Raw genomic sequence first — 8282 nt, 5'->3', positions numbered from 1 at the left:
TATGGAATGCAATAAATCATAATAAATATTAGTGTAGAGAACGCGAAAATGTCATGATTAAAGGCAGAGTCCATGGTGACTACTGAGCTACTGACAATGGTTACCTTGCCGTGATGAAAGATCTGGCATGAGACTTTTATCATCTTACGTTACGGTACCAAAAGTTTTAGAAGTCAGAATCAGCGCCTTGAGGTCTAAAAAAGAAATTTAGAACAGAACATGTCGAATTACTTTATCTTTCTAAAGCTCTAAAGCTGCTGGCTGAAAATGGCAGGTTTATTGGTCATTTTCACTGCAGAAAAAGGCGAATAAAAAGTAGTAAAGAAAAAGATCGGATGGATTAGGTGTTGGCCGCAAAATCAGGTGTTGGCAGTTTCCAGACTTTTTCCTCCCACTGTATTTTCAACAAAAGCATTTGAAGAAAAAAAAAACATTATAAAACTGGAAAAAGTAATGTTTAGAGTTTTGATTGAAAAAAAAGTAGGTAGTAGAAATATATTTTCGAGTTAATTCTTTAGTTTCGCATTGCTCGTTCATTTTTCGCGAAGACTTCAGGGCAATGTCTCAAAGTTTATAGTGTAGGTACCTACCTATTTATAATCACGTACGACTTTCGCGAAAATCAGCAAAGACGTAATCTAATCTTGGAGATAAGTTATTTCTCCAAAATCACACAAGTGACCTAGTGCTATGATTTTTGGTTTCATTTCCTATGAATCGACGGTACATAATCTATGATTATGGTTTTACTATCGAATTTGTCTGAACGATAAGAAGTCTGGACGAACAAACAAATGAAGGAATGAACGGGGGATTGAGGTAAAAGCTGGCAGGCGCCTCCCCCCCCTCAATCGCCCACCAGGGGTGGATGTGGAGGTACTACAAAAAAAAAGTTGCTACTGGGATTTGAACTGCAGTCCTTCTACTTACAAATTCCATGTCTGAGTCAACCGACTGCCTTTACAATCAGTTTAGTGACCTGTGAAACTCATATTTTTTTTTATTTATTTTATTATGCTCATTTTACAAAAAATTAATTATTATTGGCTTAAAAACTAATTAACAAATTTCCTTCAAGTTTTTTTTTTTATATATTAATCATGAACATGTTTTGTGTACTTCATCAAAGTCGGTGAAACCGTTCGTGATTCATGGCGTAACAAGCAGACGGACAAACTAAAATTTAGTTTTTTGCATTTTCAATTCAACGCAAATTCGTCAAGCAAGTTCAAACTTTGGACTTGTATTTTGTCGTCAAATAAAACTGCGAGAAAAAATCGAACTAGGAAAAATGAGAAATAGGGGATTCTTCAAGTTTGACTACCGCTGACTTATATCAAAGAATCGCAAGACGTCTCTAATATTAATATGCTAATTCTTTTGATTTGTTCACCGCTTCCTTAGTCTATTCTTCTCCCCCTTTCATTATTCCTGCCTAATCCTCTTCAGTCCTATTACTTGCAAGTTAGGGAGTACTTTTAAAATAGGATTAGGCATTTCTTTAGCCAGCCTAGTTAGCTTGGAAGGGCGAACTTTATCTTGAACGGATAAGGTTCGTTCTCGGAACGGTTGGCTTTCTACTATCCTGTACTCCTCTCTTCGATGTCGGGACGATAAAACCTCAGTTGTTATAAATCCCTTTAGAAAACAATAAGTACAAAACGTAGCACCCGATATCGAAGATGTTAATTTAGTTTTCAAACATGAACACACCCCACCCCTGGATCCATTACTTATCTTATTTGTAAAATAATAACCCAATATTATTATTACATTAAAATATTTATTATGTCTCATCAAAAATGCACTGTTACTTATTAACCTCCGCCCCATCGCATCTAAAAGAAAAAAAAACAATGAGTGTGAAAAGTTGACGTCAAAAAGAGCTTTGGATTTTTTCCAAATACTAAAGATGCCCGAAATGATGTGAACTTAAATACCTAAGGCCAGCCACTCACTATCAGGTAGACCTAACAGGTGCACCTGATCATTTCCGCCCGTCAGGTCCAAGTAGACCTGACAGGTACGGCTGAAAAGGTCCGCCTTTCAGCTTTCAGGTCAACCTGATAGTGACGGGTCTTAGATTTTTGAGCGTTAAAGTTTCCAAGTTACACGATTATATTCGAGAAAGTTTTCCTGAGAAAGTTTCATGAATGAAGTTAAGCCTTCCCAGTTGTAATTTCCTTTTGAACGTTCGGAATTTGTTTCATTTTTGTCGGTGTGATCTTTCCTCAAAAATGGAGATTTATTGCTTTCCATTCAAGTATTTTTTCTTCTTCTTCTTCTTCTTCTTCTTCTTCTTCTTCTTCTTCTTCTTTTGAGCGTAAACATAAAACAGTTAGATATTGGTTACTCTTTTTTTCGGTGTCCACAGATTCATTTGACCATCAGTCAAGTTCCTTACTACTCAGAGCTGAGGCTAATTTTTTACAAGAAGTATTTTTGTTGTAGTCAGGTACTCACTCTAAATCGAGTACATGTGTATTGACTTGTTATAAATTTCAACGTAATGTTTGAAATGCCCAAGGTTTGTCAATATTTTAGTTGGTATGGCGGCATTGCAAGTAACACCAGAGTGTTTGGTTGTATTCGCTAATCACTGAAAAATGTTATCATTGCAATCATTCCTTCACACATTTACGATAGGCACATCACTTGTAGTAATTATGCTTGAAGGAATAGCATGTATTGATCCCTTAGGACCAAGATATTGAACTCTCAGGATCAACCTAAAGCTTAGGTGGTAATGTTCCCCTCAATCCATCACATGGCTGGTCAGAGTAATAATCAAGGAAAATGGTTGTTTGGAGACCGCCAGGAGCTTGCATGGGTGTTGGTAATCTGCTAGCCACTTGTCAACTTTTGGACGATATGTTCATGTCTCTAGGCAGATGTATTTCATAGATCGTCGATCGGTGCGAAAGTACGTTGAATACACCAGTTTTGGAAACTGGTGTATTAAAAAAAAAAGGAAAAAAAGGAATGGTGCAAAAAAAAAGGAATTTTTAACTGTGTTAAGAAAACCTAAATGCTCAGAAGTATTGTTCCGCAATTATTACACCCAGATGAATTTTATGACTTGAAGTCCAACGCGTTGACCACTGCACCACTGCCAATGGATCACTGAATTCCTTGACTTCACGATTGCGTGGTTGGTGTCCGAATGGCTGACCATCTGGGCTTATCGCCTGCTATAGGCTTTTCGCGGCCCCACAACCGTCACGTTATGGGGATTAATATTATTATTATTATTATTATTTTTTTTGCTTTCTTTTAAGTGGCAGGGTTCTCCTAGAGGAGCTCTTCCACCCAACCACATTTTTCCTCAAATTTTCTTGGCACTTTCTGCACACGAAAGTTTTATGCGTCCCTCTTGTATTTTTACTTAGGTGGTAATGTTCCCCTCAATCCATCACATGGCTGGTCAGAGTAATAATCAAGGAAAATGGTTGTTTGGAGACCGCCAGGAGCTACCGTGGGTGTTAATTTTTTATGGTAATCTGCTAGCCACTTGTCAACTTTTGGACGATATGTTCATGTCTCTAGGCAGATCTATTTCATAGATCGTCGATCGGTGCGCAAGTACGTTGAATACACCAGTTTCCAAAGGAGCAAAAAAAAAGGAATTTTCAACTGTGTTAAGAAAACCTAAAATGCTCAGAAATATTGTTCCGCAATTATTACACCCAGATAAATTTTATGACTTGAAATCCAACGCGTTGACCACTGCACCACTGCCAATGGATCACTGAATTCCTTGACTTCACGATGGTGTCCGAATGGCTGACCATTTGGGCTATCACCTGCTTATAGGCTTTTCGCGGCCCCACAACCGTCACGTCATGGGGATTAATATTATTTTTCCTCAAATTTTCTTGGCACTTTCTGCACACGAAAGTTTTATGCGTCCCTCTTGTATTTTTTGGGATCCTCCATACTTGATCAGTTCAAGTTGAATTCATTATTTATTATACCTCAAGGTCATGACTATTTTGATATCTATTTCTCCACTTGTGGTCAATTTGTACCTTCTACCTTGAACATTTATACGGGCGACCACAAAATTATCCCGATCAATGGTAAGTAACGCTTCGTGTTATGTGTTTCTTGGATCATTATTGTCAGTCCATCAGTATCAACAAGTTAACCGAAATAAGATCGGCATTACCGGACTCGTAGATTCGTAGTAGCTTAACCCATCCTTTAGGGCTGTTTGCCCCTACACCTAAGTCTCGTATTTATGAACAAGAATGATCGTTCTTAGATCAGTCTCAAGTCAAAATTGACCAATCAAATGCCTTGAGACTATGCTTAGCACGAACTTAAGAGCCAGCATTTTGTTCATAAATATGGGTGTAAGCCTCGGAGTGGGCTTTTGTGTACCTACGGAATTGTTGAGCTGCTAGGACCGGACTAGTGAAGACGGTCAAGTTTCGTCACCAGGCCATCATAAAAACTCATCCTGCCTCGGTGGTGAAGTGCACGCTCGTCTGGTAAACAGGAGGGCGTGGGTTCAATTCCAGCCGAGATATGGAATTTTAAAATTGAGCTGCTAGGACCGGACTAGTGAAGACGGTCAAGTTTCGTCACCAGGCCATCATAAAAACTCATCCTGCCTCGGTGGTGAAGTGCGCGCTCGTCTGGTAAACAGGAGGGCGTGGGTTCAATTCCATCCGAGATATGGAATTTTAAAGTTTTACCATAATACCTAGGTTGTTGTTATTGTTGTAGCGGATCCAGCTGTAGCTGAATGGTGATGGCAGAATACCACAATACGAGTAGGTAATATTAGTAGCCTACTGCTGGGGTAAAGGGACTTTTCAGCCGTATGCGAGCAGTATAAATAGAATAGAATAGAATATACCCTGCTTATACTGCCAGAATGAGACTGAAAAGTCTTTTTGAGCGTAAACATAAAACAGTTAGATATTGGTTACTCTTTTTTTCGGTGTCCACAGATTCATTTGACCATCAGTCAAGTTCCTTAGGTACTACTCAGAGCTAAGGCTAATTTTTTACAAGAAGTATTTTTGTTGTAGTCAGGTACCTACCTACCTACGTAATACCACAATTTTTTATTCGAACTAATAGGTACATACTTAGGTGGTTCCAAGTTACAAGTTACACGATTATATTCGAGAAAGTTTTCCTGAGAAAGTTTCATGAATGAAGTTAAGCCTTCCCAGTTGTAATTTCATTTTGAATGTTCGGAATTTGTTTCCATTTTTGTCTGTGTGATCTTTCCTCGAAAATGGAGATTTATTGCTTTCCATTCAAGTATTTTTTCTTCTTCTTCTTCTTTTATTTGAGGAGAAAAAGTGAAAAATACCTACCTAGGTAATTGTGCAATACAAAATGTTGAGGCACCAATTGACCATTTAAGCCAATTGTCTCTAGTCTCTAGTCAATTGTATCCGCACATTATAATATATCTTTTTTCGTAGTCTAATATACTACATTCCATGTATCGTTTTCCCCGCAGTCAAAAAGTACGTAACTTTCTTTCTCCATATTTTCTCTTGCTAAAATGAAGTTTACTGTCGCACGGTTTTGTAAAGTCGCTTCATCATTGTCAGCGTCAGAAAACAAAATGTTTTTGTTGTTAACATAACCAGGGGCAAGACATTGAAAAGCGGAAATGTATATCTCATATTTCAAACATAGCAAAAGGTGCTCTCATTTATTTTTATATAAGTACAATATTCCAAGAGTACATGGACGAGGTGAGACACGAGGGACGAGAAAACAAGAGAGAAATATGGACGAAAATGTGAAGTAGAAGGATGTGAAAAGGGGTTTTCCTGGACTGTTCACATTTGTTTTACAGGCAAACGCCTGATTGTGCTGAAAGCATTTTTGATTTTAGTCTGCGAGCAGTCTAATAATATGTTTTTCGATCTAATGCCGTCTCATCAACTTATAGACATAGCTTCAGGTGCTGAATAATCTAGAAATTTCAAGTTCTCATACTGATCTATAGCAAAATTTATTCAATATTTCTTCTCCTAACCTGCTGACAGCTCCTACCTTCTTATTCAGACAGCTGCCTTCTTAGAGCCTTTGTTATGCAGTCTTAGCCGTCTTTTTTTCGTGTGGGAGACTAATTTACTGAATTAGCGTTTGAAACTCGACAATAAAGTGTTGCGAGGGGAAGCACAAAGTGTTAAGAAATAATATAGGCTCTCTCCGCTAATACACGGAACACAATATTGAGGGAGATAGGAGAAGAAATGCCATTGTAAAAGAGGGAAATATTATATGAAATGGTAGATCAAGCATTGGAATGTTCACTTGGCCTCTTCAGTAAACCAGTCCGAAAAGGAGATAAAATATTGACGAGAGAAAAAAAATATATAGTAATAGACAAGTACCTGCTATCTAAAAAAAAAAATGATCGATCTTTGCAGCACAACAAGATGTACCAGATGTACCACCCCACCAGTGGTGTAGTGGTTAGCACGGTGGACTTTGAATCTGCAGGTTGCTGGTTCAAGTCCGGGTCAAGCCATATAATTTAGCGCATTAAGTGGGGAACTACATATTTTGTGACAAGCATTTATGCTTAACACAATTAAAATTCCTGAAAATAATAATAATAATAAAGTTGCACTGAAGAGTCTTATATTGTCATCTCTAATAAAGCTTTAATACTTTCAACACGAATACCACACAAATCACTCTGTGGCCGCAGCTTACACTGAAACGCTTTTTAAAATGAAATGACGAGCCCCCTCATAAATATTGGCAAAAGTCAGAAATTGAGGGCTTTAAAAAGTGAAAGAAAAGAGATAAATAGGTTCTTATACCTTTTTTCCTGCGCAGCTTACACTGAAACGCTTTTTAAAATGAAATGACGAGCCCCCTCATAAATATTGGCAAAAGTCAGAAATTGAGGGCTTTAAAAAATGAAAGAAAAGATATAAATATAGGTTCTTATACCTTTTTTTCCTCAATCCTTATAAACGTGTAAAATTAGAATAGTTCTTGCTATTGTGTACTCAATATTGCTTTGGAAAGTTGAATAAGTTGAATTTGATCATAATTTGATCGTAGGTAGGTATATGAGAGTCAAAGAAATAATTCATAATTTGTCCGCAAAACACTAAGAAATTTACACTAAAGTTCTTTCATTATCAAAAACATTTTTATTTTGCGTTTTTTTTTTTTTCGTTACTTGTAGGGTGCCTGGTTGTACCTTGGCCCCCAAAATCACTTTTTGATTTTTTTAATTTTTTCTATTAATGTTATTGGCATAATTTTAATTGATTTAGAAAGGAAATTTTCTTGGCTATCTATACAATTAGCAATGATTGTTTTACTAATTTTTAATTAAGAGATATACCCAATTTTCCGACACCACCTTTTTGGGGTTCAAGGTACAACTACCCTATGTACCTTGGACCCATACCCTTTGTACCTTGGTCGCAATGTATTCTAAATGGAAAAAATCTTCAAATTTTGAAGGCAAATTTGGGGTTGAAGGGTTGGAGATAGGACTACACGCCTTATAGCTTTTTTCATCTACTCATTGAAAACTAATACCTCCCAAAATTTCTACTAAATTGGCCAACATTTTTTTTTACACCTTTTTTATCCGTCGTACCTTGGCCCCCAGGGCGTTGTACCTTGAACCCTAAGGATGTTGTACCTTGAACCCTAAGGATGTTGTACCTTGAACCCTAAGGATGTTGTACCTTGAACCCTAAGGATGTTGTACCTTGAACCCTAAGGATGTTGTACCTTGAACCCTAAGGATGTTGTACCTTGAACCCTAAGGATGTTGTACCTTGAACCCTAAGGATGTTGTACCTTGAACCCTAAGGATGTTGTACCTTGAACCCTAAGGATGTTGTACCTTGAACCCTAAGGATGTTGTACCTTGGACCCTAGATGTTTTGTACGGTGGACTCTAGGGGTGGGGTTTGTAACTGCTATGGTCTTATCCTCCCGAAATTGAAGAGAGAAGGAAGACAGGATAGGAGAAAGCCAGCTGTTCCGAGAACGAACATTATCCCATCAGGATAAAATCCGCCCCGGGCGGGAATCGAACCCGCGGCCTAGCGCTTACAAGGCAGACGCACTACCAACTAAGCTAACTAGGCTGGCAGCTCTTTGACTTTAAAACCTCACCTAAGTCAGCACAACTGTTCCATTGATTTTCAGTCATGGCTAGGAGAAGTGACCACTTCGAATAACAAGGAGTTCACCATCCTCAACCTGGAGCAAGTTCTGGATCCCAGTCGACCTATGACAACTCGGATAATGGTCCGATTTGAACCGAA

Source organism: Diaphorina citri, unplaced genomic scaffold (assembly GCF_000475195.1).
Source record: "Diaphorina citri unplaced genomic scaffold, Diaci psyllid genome assembly version 1.1 scaffold1473, whole genome shotgun sequence".
NCBI lineage: Eukaryota > Metazoa > Arthropoda > Insecta > Hemiptera > Psyllidae > Diaphorina > Diaphorina citri.
This window is presented reverse-complemented; position numbering follows the sequence as displayed.